This window comes from Phyllostomus hastatus, unplaced genomic scaffold (genome assembly GCF_019186645.2).
Source record: "Phyllostomus hastatus isolate PE091 unplaced genomic scaffold, TTU_PhHast_1.1 phas_contig_80, whole genome shotgun sequence".
NCBI classification, from domain to species: Eukaryota; Metazoa; Chordata; class Mammalia; order Chiroptera; family Phyllostomidae; genus Phyllostomus; species Phyllostomus hastatus.
In genome coordinates this window covers 23,012,273-23,025,097 of record NW_025333960.1, presented here as the reverse complement: position 1 = coordinate 23,025,097, position 12,825 = coordinate 23,012,273, and positions in this window count along the sequence as shown.

Sequence of the window (12,825 nt, the reverse complement as noted above, 5' to 3'; positions counted from 1 at the left end):
TTCTAGCCATACTAGGGAAAATCCTGAGTAAAACACCAACAAGGAGCAATCAACTGCATGCTACAGACCTCCTTAGGAAAGGTCACAAATAGGAGAACAGGGTGGACTGCTGCAATAACTTTACTTGAGGATACTTTGGGTAATTTAGAAAAGTTTTCATTGGTTTAGGAAAATATAAAGATCACTATTTAAGATATGTTTCATTTTGTCCAGAAAAGAGAGTTGAGAATTAATTACAAAGTTACTAATAAGTTCTTCCACATTTCAATAATGATGATGGTGATGATAATAATAATTCCTAACTATTGAACACTTACTCTATACCAGATGTATACTTTACACTGTGTACTTATTTGTCATAGAAACTTTATGAGGTAGTTATTGCTGCTACCCCCATTTATAAGTGAGGAAACTGAGGTTTAAGAAGGGTACGTAACTTGTTCAAACTAAAGGAGCTACTAAGTGGTGATGTGGGAATTGATCCCACACGGTCTGTCCAGAGACTCTACTCTTAGCCACTGCCGTCTATAATTTCTTACCTGTGTTGTTCTAAGCTTCCAATGGTCCCAGCTTTCATATCTGTTTTTTCCAAGCCTTTGACTTTTCATATCCAATAGAGATTGCAGTGTCTTTGAACCTCTCAGTTTTCCCGACTTAACCTCCTGTTATCATTTTGACCACCTCTGAAGGAAGATTTAAATATTCAAGTACAAATGCCACAAAGACAAATCAGCTAAACTTACAAAGCATTTTTGAAAGGGACTTTGAATAGCCAAGAAAACTCTTTTTTTGGTGAGCCTGGGTATGACAGAAACCTCTTACACAATATACCTTCCACTTTTTAACTCATATTTTCTGATTATTCTTTATCAAATTTGCCAATTTCTCTTTGCCTTTCATTGAGGCAAATAATATGTATGTTAATTCTTCTTTATCCATTAATCACCTAATCAATATACATACACTATTTTGTTCAAGATTATACAAAAATTTTAATGTTACATTTATTTAATATGGGAATCAATAAAATAGTGTTTGGCAAATAGATGAGCCTATAAAGTATACAGAATGTATTTTTTGAAAATCAAATAAAGGTATTTTTAAGTGGGCCAAGTTATAATATTCTTAAAATGTCAAGAGTTATGGGAAATAATTGAATAGAACAACCATTACCAGTACTTTTCCTTTCCTTTAATGATAAGAGAGAAATTTCATTTTTAAAATAGAGCTGAACACATCTCCCCATTTCCAAACTATAGAATTCTAGACTAAGTTTCCAAATATTTTGACTCAGACCCTCAGAAGATTAGAAAAACAAATCTTTAAAAATATAGAGATGCACAGCCAATGACCATGAAAAACATTTGTTTACATTTTGGGCCCCCAAAGGAGAAAGAAAGGGAAAGCGGGTGGGAGGGAGGCAAGTGGGTAGGAACCCCTTAGTAACGGCAAAGTGAGTGGAAATAGGCTCCCCATGCTCCTGCTCCCGCCCGGGGAGTTGCTAAGACAGCACTTACCCTGATTCAGAAAAGGTCCCTGTGCTAAGTCTGAGTGTTCTTGTCAGCTGTAATCAGTGCCCCCAATAAAACTGGGCTATGCATTGTATTCAACAAACATTTGTCCTCATCTCAATTTTAATTGTCAAAATGTCAGGCTAAGGGAAATAGACTCATTCCATGGAATAAAAGGACACTAAATCTTGATTTTCAGTAGCAAATACAGGATGCAAACAAGACCTTCCCATATCTTTCAAGAAGTCTAGCTTCTAAAATTTATTTCCTTAAGAAAGAAAAATTATGAGCCTAAATTTTCAGCACATGGCTCCTAGAAATGATTTGCCATATTAAACTACTCCAGGATTTCAATGTCAAAACTTATCACAAAAGACATAAGTTTTATCTTGTTGTTTCAAAAGCCGATCTTATGGAAACAGTCACAGAACTAAAGAATGAGAGAGGCTGAGATTTCTCTAGTGACCTGCAGTAAGGAAGGGTTGAGAAAAACTCAGCCTTTCTCAGCTGAAAAAATTCAGCCCTGTGGTGTTGGTACATTGTGGTTAAATCATTCATACTCTTTGAACTCTAATAAAAAATTCTCATCAAACAATGATGACACTTTCATTTCATCAAAGTTTAATCACAAGAGTATTGTAATTCTGATTTTATTCACCTCAGTTCAAATTGAAAGTAATTGTCAGACATCATTTTAACTCTAACCATTACATCCCTTCTTACATGTTCCCTCTCACATTATTATGCCCATTTTGTTCTCTAAGAGGCATATCTTTTTTTCTATTATTCAAGCAGTTTTAAAAGAACAAGGTCTCCTACTTACAAATAGTACACTTAAGGCCCATTTTAAAAAGCATTTGAGATCACTAATTAACATGAATGGAAGATGTTTCTTTGAAACACAAAGAGACACCAGGGATAGTAAATTCTGACTATAGAATTGTTTGATGTCGTAAAAACACTTAATTGCCTGAATTCTTGGTGGTTTCCAAAAATTTTTTCTTAGCAACCCCCAGATTGATGAACTTAAAATGCTTGAAAGCAGAGAGGTAAATATAAGTTTGTTTTATTTTCCTCCATTGACATTTTGGAAAAATAACTCTGCCTTAGTCATGAAGCATTCTGAGATTTGGGCTGAGTTGTGGGAGCAAGTTTACCCCGATTAAGACAGAGAGAGGTGAATCCTTCCTGCAGACAGCAGGTGAGTCCTAACCACCACTTTCGTGGACACATGAAGAACTATTAACAAAATTTAAGAGGACTGTGGGATTGGGAATAGTGTGTGTGTTGTATTTTCTGTGTCTTCCACAATGGGCGTGTCAGAATCAGAAGGAAGAAAATGAATGATATATTTAAAGAGACCTAAGAGGTCTGACAGATATATGGGTCAGAGGGGGACATGTTTCTCAGATTCTCTATTTACCTCTCTGTTTCTTTGTGTGTTAATAAACAATTGATTATAGTCTGAAAATAGGAAATTTTGTTGCCAGGTAGTGAGTAGCCTTTTTGGACCAGGAACTCAGATCCTTCGGTTCTGGCATATGTACTGGAATTGTTCCTTACATCCTACTTTCTTTCCATTTTGTCTGGTCTCTCTCCTAGAGCTCCTTTTGTTCAGATACTGCACTTGTACTATATCAGGTTCTTTATTTAAGTGTTGGGTTATCCTTGACTGTCTCCTCACATTTAAGTGTGGGAAACAAGTTTTCCAAACACAAGTGTGGGACTTCTCAACTGTGACCTTCATTGTAGCGTGGTTGGACTGGGCAATTTAGGTGAGGAAGCCTTGATATCACACTCTCCAGGCCTTTGTTCTTAGACTGGTCAGATTCCCCAGAGAGAGCTCTTCAGCCCCTGCATGGAAGGGGAAGGGCTGGCTGTTCAGGGTGGGGAAGCTGAATGTGAGAAGAAGGCTGGGGAAATTATCTCAACATCCAGTATTGTATACATTCCCTGAATGCCCTGTTTTCAGTGCAGAAAATGAATATTCTCCATCCTCAACTGAGAGCAATTTCTCTCTAGAAAAAATAAATATCCCTTCTCTTCCTTGCCTGGGTTGTTGGTAGCTGAGTTGACAATCTAGGTATCTGACTACTTGAAAAACTAACTTTCAATCAATTCTCCTCATTTTACTCTAACTTCTACAAGTTCCAGGTGGTACCCATTTCTGAGTTGTGGATTCTGAGTAAATTGGGTTGGGTTTCCCCTTTCTTTACTTTAGCTTAACCTTCAATTCTTTACCACTTATCCATCTGCTTTCCAGATTTCGAAATGCTGTAGTTATTGCCTCCTTTTTTAGTCTCACTATCCTTTGAGGCTTAAGACTTTAAAAAATCATTTTAGAATTGTTTTGTCAGGACCTTGAGAAGGAGTTAAAGTGTTTAAGCTGCTATCTTTGCACAGAAATTCTCTGATTTCTTCTGTCCCCTGTTCAATCTTCCTCCCTTGAGCCCCCTGGAGCTGACATTAGGTGCCTCTGCCACATCTCCTCTCTCACACTCTGCTCCTCCCATCAGATCTGTGGATGTGGGTGTAGATGGGACCCAAACACAAGTCTATCTTTGTCTCTTTCTGTCCCTTTAAACTTTTATTCAGTGGCAATAATCCTCCCTGTCCCTGGAAGGAAAGGTGGCAGATCTCTATGGTTTTCTGCTTACATAAAAACACAGTTCTATTATCATTTTAATTCACAAAGCCAGATTCACTAACTGGGATGTTTCTTGACCAAAATATGAAGCAATTCCTCAGCCTTCAAAGTGAAGAATGCCCTCTCTTCTCTCCCCCTCGCTGAGGCCTGCGGGGCGGGGGTGGGGGGGGGGGGGTGCTGCCAGGCTTGCAGGAAGGAGGTGTGACCAGCTCCTGCTCCATCCCTCCCTCCTCCACCTTTCGGACAGCAGCTGTGGTCAGAGGGGAAATAAAACAGTTACCAGATTAACAAACAGAAGTACTGGTTGGGTAGCTTTGATCTTACTGGTCTAGCCAACGATATTGCTGGCTCCTTCCCCAATAGGTTGTATTTGTTCTGTTTTGTTTTTTAATTCTTTGGGATTCCCATCCCTAGGGAACCCTCACCTGTGAGACTCAGGATGAGCTGAAGGAGTTGTCCCACCCCTCCCCAGCCTGCTGTTGCCTCTGCCCCTGGCTCACAGGTGGGATTAAGATGATTCCAGCCTGGCCCCTTCTCATGTGTTCCAACAGACTCAGAATATGGAGGCTGCTCTCCATGCAGCAACAAAGCAACTCGTCACCCTTGATGTCGCCCTGTAGATTTCCCAAGTGAGAATTAGACCACAGTCCAGGGTGACCCCCTCCCCATTCCTAAAACACACAGCAACTCTCCAAGTGATCATAGTAAAGGTTTGAGGTGAAGAGTGTGCTATTCCTTTCCCCTCTTATCCCTCAAGGTGAAAAATTGGGGGTTCATGACCCCATTTCCTCCCAGGACATCCTTCTTATATCCTTCTTTCTGCTCTACAGACTCATATGGCCTTCATCTGGAAGAGGTTTTCAAAAGTTAAGGAACTAGTTCTACTATATTATTTTATAAGTATGTGTCAGGCAGAACCTGTTCCACACTGGCTTTGATATCTCCTGTCCACTGTAGCACTTCTTAGTAGAAGCAGAGGCAGGAAGTGTTCACTTTCAAAACTCTTTTTCACTTGGTTGTCTCCACCCACTGCCTAGTTCATCAAATGCATTGAGGAAGGGGGGTCATTGGAGCGTCTTCAGAACCCGGCATACACGTTGCACACGGGCTGCCAACTGTAATCATTTATTGGCTGATGACTACATGACTGAATGAATAAATAGTCAATACTGGTTTTCTACAACAGGCTGTTACATGACAAATGGCCTTCAGTTACTTCTTCTCTCTCTACCAGGAGAGGTACAAGTTTTAGTTTGAATATGTAGGTGTAAATTAAGCAGAAAGGAGTGAAAAGTCATAAAAGAAATTACCAGAAATCTTTAACATTTCTTTTTCAAACGATTTTAAAGTGGCATCAATATCCTTCTATTTCAAGTGGTTCAGTGGTTCTCTTTCATAAGGAGTCAAATGAAATAACCAATTGGAGAGATGCTGTAACCATAATTCTTTGAAAATACAAGATTTTTTATCATTTCTATGAAGAAATTGAAACTAGATTAACAAAAAATTAAGTTGGTCAGGCCTCTTTTTATTGTTCAAGCCAAGTAAAACATGAAGAGTAGACAAATTATATCCTATTCTCAAATTGTATGATTCTATCATATGAATAGTGGAAAATAATTTGGACTTTCCAAATACTTCCAGCAATAATTTTGCAATTTCTAGTTTTAAGCGTTTGGAACATATTATATTAGAATTTTTATACTGCATCATTCCCACATTAATACTGCATTTTATTTTAGTTATTCAAAAAACAAAGTGGAGAAGTTTATACAGGATTATAGAGAAAATTTCAGATCATATGAAATTTATATGATACATCACCTAAAGTGTTGTCTTTAGAAAAGTATTTTCTTTCTAACCTATTATTATGGAATTCATGAATTTTTAATATGTAACCCTATGTGCTTCCCATAGGTATTTGAGGTAGATTTCAATTTTTAATTGAGGTGCTTACATTGTTTAATAACATTTTATAAATTTCAAGTGTAAAACATTACAAATATTCAATAATGGATAAAGGGGGTCAAATATACGATAATGGATGGAAACTACACTTCTGGTGAAGAGCATGTAATATATTTCAATTTAAAAAAAAAAAAACACATTCAGGCCCTGGCTGTTGTGGCTCAGTGGATGGAGTGCTGGCCTGCAAACTGAAGGCTGCCGGTTTGGTATGCGGTCTGGGCACTGCCTGGGCACTGCCTGGGCACTGCCTGGGTTTCAGTTCCCCAGCTGGGGGCGTGAGAGAGGCAACCAGATCCATGTTTCCCTTGCACATTAATGTTTCTCTCCCTCTCTTTTTCCCTTCCTTCCCCCTCTCTCTAAAAAATAAATTTAAAAAATATTTTTAAAAACATATTCAGCTACACAGGATAAATATAAGAAATAACAAAGGGTTTTGACAGAATAATACTTATGTATGTCAAGTTAGAGGTATTTGCTGCCCTTAAGCACTAAAATTAGCTCTAAAATTTCTGATATCAAGTCAAAAGAGGAAATATTCTGCCCTATGTTAAATCTGTCATGACTTAAAAGGAAAATTACCGACTCTCCAAAAATTACTGCTTTAGTCTTTGTACTGAATTCTAGGAACAATTTATTATATGAGTCCTTATAAAATAATAGTTAATATATATTGAATGTCTATTATGAGCTAAGCACTGTTTTCAACTCTTTATATGCATCAATAATTTAATCACTGTAACAGTGCTGCAAGACAGTTTATTATCCCTGCTTCACAGGTGAGAAAATAAAGGCACAGAGTGAGAAGTCGCCCATGGTTACAGCTAGAAAGAAGCAGCCATAATCGGAACGCCCAGAGTTCCTGCCCCTGACTGCCGGACTGCATAAAACCTTCATCCATGGCTCCACAGATGACCTCAGAGGTCTCCACTTCTTAAATCAACACTCAGTCAAGGCCAGGGGCATAACATTGACCTTAGTAAAAGCATTTGCACTATAAAAACTTAGCTAATAGAACTATTGAAACTTAACTAAAGACACACACGTTATTCATTACTTAGTATATTATGGAAGTGGAGAGCAGCAAACCTACCAAAAGAATTATTATAATTTATATTAATAATCACTAATTATACACCAGCCACTGTGCCAAATAGATTAGGTGCGTTATATAACATAGTCCACAATCAGTCTGACAAGGGAGGTGTTTATTTACCTATTCACTCAAAAACGTTGATCCTGTAGTGCAGATACCAAGCTAAACAATGGGCCACAGTGGTGCACAAAAGAGTATAGTGCTGGCAGCTTATATGAATTAAATCATCGGAAACAGTGGATTGAGCGCGGGCTGTGAACCAAAGTGTCATAGGTTCGATTCCCAGTCAGGGCACATGCCTGGGTTGCAGGCCACGGCCCTGCACATTGCAACCACACATTGATGTTTCTCTCTCTCTCTTTCTCCCTCCCTTCCCTCTCTAAAAATAAATAAATAAAATCTTTTAAAAAATCATCGGAAATAAACACATAACTACAAACAGAAATGTGGTGAAAAGATGCCTTGTGTTATGTAACACAACTTGTACAAGGAGATTGTACATAATCTGGGAGGGCTTCCTTGTGGAAGTAGCATATGAAATGAAATCTGAAAGTTGTGCCAGTTAATTAGGGGATGAGGAAAAGGCTGTGGAACATGAAGAAGCATGGAAAACCCAGTGAGAGCAAGAGAACAAGAAACAGAGGCAGAGATTAAATTGCCCAACGTCAAGAACTACTGAGGGAGAGAGCCTGGGTTCAAGTCCAGGTGTGTGTCACATCTGTGTTCATTCTGTTAACCCCTACATTATAATGCTTCCAACACCCAAGGGTATCTCTCTTAGATATTTTTAAGAGCTAAAATAGCAGTCAGCTCAAAACTGGGTTCTTCAAGAGCACCTAAAGTGCAAAATGTAGGGGTTCTGTAGATATTTGAAAAAGATCTCTCTATTGAAGTTGCATTATTTCATTTAATTTTCACAAATTTAACTATATGCATTGGCACTGAAATAAGAAAGCAATATAATTATATATACATAATACATGTATGCAGTTGTTTAATATGTACTTATATTAAACAGTTGCAACCAGCATTCCCCACTATGAATACTGGCCCCACAGTGAGGTGAAGTCCTCTCATCCTCTCGGCTTTCCTCCGTGAGCTTCTCCAGTGAGAACTTCTCTGGGTGGGAGCCTGGGCTCTGGAATCTCCAGACACCTATTTGGCAATGTTTCCCCTAATTATAAGCCTTTTTTCCCAAACATGCATGGTCCTTCCCACCTCTATGCCCAAATGCAGGCCTTTGTGCCCTCTTCCTTGGCTGCCCCTCCCCCACCCTTTGGCCAAGCAGATCCCTTGAGGTTCCTTCTACTTTGCAAGCTGCTTCTCCTCAGCACACCCACCCTGCACCCTCATCAGGCTGCAGAAAGTCGCTGGCTGCACCTTTGTCTCCTCACTTGACCTTGAGCTCCACCGGGCACTAACAATGCTTTAGTTACAAGTGTGTGTCTTCCTAATGTCCAGCAGACGGTAGGTCTTTCACACATTTATGTGAATTGGTGAATGAAAGTGTTTGTAACAATAGACTGTGTATCCAGGGGTTCCTCGTCTTCATATGGGCCTGGGCCAGGGAGAGAATCTTTGCCTGCATCAGGCACATTACAGTGAGCTTCCTTTTTCCATCCAGAAAAGATTCCAGTGTGTAGGAGAATTGTCTGTCTGTTAACAAGCCTCCAGTCAGAAGACTCACCAGCCAAACCCCAGATTCTGATGGGAGTCTGACAGACCACACCCACGAATGGGCTCCCAACTCCATGTTGGGTCTGCACACACCAAAGACCCTGCCCCCCACCCTCCTCATCCCAGTGTATGAGGGGCAGGCACCAGAAATGGCAAAGAACTGCCTGGGAGCCAGGCACAGAAATTTTGGAGCTTGTTATAAGAATGTTCATGTTGTGATAAATTTTACACTTGAGGAGATCCCTGTCCTGATCCTCCAGTAATAAAGATTTTTTTTAAAAAAAGACCAAGGGTTGAGCCATCTAGTTGCCAACACAGAAAAAAAGGGGAAGGAGAATAACCGTAATAAGCACCTTAATTCTTTCCCCTCCCTGTTGGCCAAGCCCTGGAAGGAAGGATCCCATCTTTCTTAGCAATTGGAAGACAGAGATGGTGAGGGCTGGATCCTGAAGAAGGTGCAGAAAGTGTTGCAGAAAATCTAGCTAGGAGTGATATTTGCTTTCAATGTACCAGCAAACCCAGATGCCACTGAGTTAGAATCAAAGAACTAAAAGACAAGTCCTTGGACCCCAAGGTGCTTTGAAATTTATCCTCATGCAGAGGATCCCCACCTAGCTAGGCTCCAAGGGGGACAGCCTCACAGAGGGGAGGGGAAAGATTGAGCTGGCACACGGGGTTCCCTGTCCAACACCTGGGATAGAAGAAACAACCAGAGGTCTACAGCCTAAGACTGTCCCTCCTACGTGGTGTGTTGACCAACAGAATACTGTCTTGCACAGTTTATTTTTTACTAGCTGTCAACCTTGAAATTTGGGGAAATTTCATAAATTTCTCCTTAAAAATTGGAAGATGAGACAACAGCACCCCCATCCTCACAAGCAACCACAGATTGGAGCTAAGTAGCTTATTCTACCTTTGTATGAATTGTGTGTCTCTGGACAGGCAGGCTCTCCCCACTTCATAATGTTTCTGCCACCAGATCCCCCTGACTCCTATAGGGCACCTCCCAGATTCCTGGAGGCATGAGAGATTGCCTTCCCCAGGACCAGGAAGCAGTGAGGCAAGACTGTGGGCATTGAGTTAGAGCAAGCCCTCGTGCCACCAAAAAACTAAATACATGTTGTGTTTTGTCTTTACCCCTGATGTGGGAAAGAGCTTCTGTAATTAACTGATTTTCAGGTGATGCAAATATATCTCAGGGCAAAATAAAACCAAGTGGAGAAAACTGAATTCCTTTCAAGAGGACTGCCCTAAGTGACACAAGGAGGAGAAATTCCTAAACGCTCCAGGAGGAGAGATAACAGGCAGAGAAGGGGGGGTGGACCTGGCGGCTGCATGGTGGAAAGTTGTTCCTCTGGGATAATGATTCCTAGTGACCAACCAAATCCTCCAGTTTCCCTGCAAAAGAGAAAGGAAGTGGGGAATGAAGGAGGGAAACAGACAGAAGGAAGAGTGAAGGGTGGGGGAAGGCAGGGAAAAAAGGATGGAAAGAGGACAGGAGGGCAAGAAGGGAAGCTAGCTTGAAGTGAGTTTCTTCTAGAAACTGGTGAAGAAGCAGAATTCTACATCCAGAGATTCACCAGCAGGAGCAGCCAGCATCCACACAGGGATCCAGAGGCAGAAAGGCACAAAAAAGGCAGCTATGGGGACATACAGAAATTAAATGAGTGTTCTGAATTCTCATGATGCAGAAGGTAGGGGGTTCAAGCAAAGTTTAAACAGATCTCAGGGACACAGGGCATCCCAGCCAATGCTGGAGTCACACTGACTTACACGTCCCCCTCAGGGAAGCCTATTCTGCCGTCCAGCCTCAAGGAGGGTCACAGGATTGGCTGCAGATATGATAAAATCAGTAGGTAATTTTCTATTAAAATCTACTCCTAAACAACTAGTTTCGGACATTTCATGAAAATGTCCTTTAGTAACATTAAAAAGCTTTAAGCGTATAGACCCTCCCTCCTTCACCAGTGTGTGCACGTGCACACATCTACAGAGACACACACATTCTCTCTCTAAAAACAAATCAATAGCAGCAAAAACTGCATCCATCTTTGTGTTGTGACAAACTTATTCACATATATTCTGGAAGGATTACAATGGCTTGGTGGGGAAATGAAAGGAAAAAATAAACCTGATGTAGGATAATTGCACTACTGGTAATCTCTTGGGATTTACATTCTAATATTTTTCACTTTTCAACTGTTTGAGAAGACATTCTCCAGAGGCCAGGTGTTAAGGATCAGGATGTGACTACTGACAGTCAAAATGATGTTGATGACAAAAAGCCACAATAGTAATCAGAAGAAATAACTGTAATGATAGTAATAATCCTGGAGGTGCCATCAGAACAAAATGTTGCCATGGAAACTACAAAATTGAGGGGGGGTGTCATAGAAAATCTTTTACAATGGAATGCCGTGTTCCTGCAGCTTCTGAGAATGAGCTTAAGTATTGTATCCTAAAGAAGATTCAGATAAGTAGCAGTCTTTTGTGATTATATACAACAGAGTTAAGAACAAAATGGCTCACCAAGATCGGGAAGGATGTGCTTGGGTAATGGGTTGGGATGTTTGCCTTCAGGTGCTGCCTCAGAGAAACAGCTGCAGAGCATCTTTACAGAGAGAATTCAGACCAGCTGCACAATGAGGACTGTAGATACACAATAAAATGAAAATGTTCCAAGCATGGTATTTCTTTTCCATCTTCACAGCTGTCCAGACAGTTCAAGTGTAATAGTGGTACACATTGCTCTATAAGGCACAAGAGAGAAACTTTCTAAGTCCCAGCATTGAAATGTAAATGGATATAAAAATCTACCCAGCTAATTCTAAGAACATAAAGGAAATGTTTGTGCTGAAATAGGTCAGAAAAACCATCTGGATCACTTTTGAGCTTGGCAGTTCTATCTACAAGGTATTTTTTTGTTTGAAAACTTTCATCACAATATCATATAATTGTATATGAACTCATTCCCCTTGTTAGGCCACACCCTGGCAAATGCTTGCAAAGAAAATTGTCCTTATCGTTTGGGATAGCCAGCCTGTGCAAATGTGAGCTGTGAGACTGAGAGAAGTTTGGCCACAGGACTGTCAGCCCCTGCCAGCCTCCAAGCCCACTTGTAGGAGGACCAAAGCGAACCTCGCTGGGGGTGGTGGCTTCACCATGCATGGCTCGATGGAAGCACCCAGGGAGGTACAGCTGCAATGACCAGTGAGCTGGCAGTCATTTCACAAGTAAGATCTGTCTTCCCTTCTCATGAGTCTATACTTTATATTATTACAGAATATTCTCCATTCTCTTTCCTACCTTTGAAACAATGGCTGCTAATTTCTCTTCCTTTTTCTTATGTTGACTAAACATGCTATGAGAATAGAGGTAGGATATCTATTCATCAGTAGGGAACATATTGATCAAGTAAGAATACAATAATTTAAAATATTTTAAAGATTAGGCAAAAAGTAAAAACAAAAACAACAAAAATAATCCCTCTCATAGACAGACAACAGTATGGTAATTACCAGAGGGAAAGATGGGTGAGGGGAGGGAAAAGGAGGTAAGGAGGGATAAATAGTGATGAAAGGAGACTTGACTTGGGGTGGTGAACACACAATACAATATACAGATGACGTATTATATAATGGTACTCCTGAAACCTATATAATTTTATTAACCACAATTTATGTCACCCCAATAGATTCAATAAAAAATAAATAAATAAAATATTCACCTTTTCACGTTGCTCTCTTTTCCAGAAATTGAAGAGGTTAGGTGAGTATTATGTGCTTACATTTCTCTAAAATCTTCTCAATGATACCCCGAGGTAGCCATAAATGTCTCCTAGTTAATCCATCATTTTTGAAGCCAGACAGAGCTGTATTTAAGTCCCACCTTCACCACTTACCAGCTGTGGGACTTTTACCTTTCTAAAC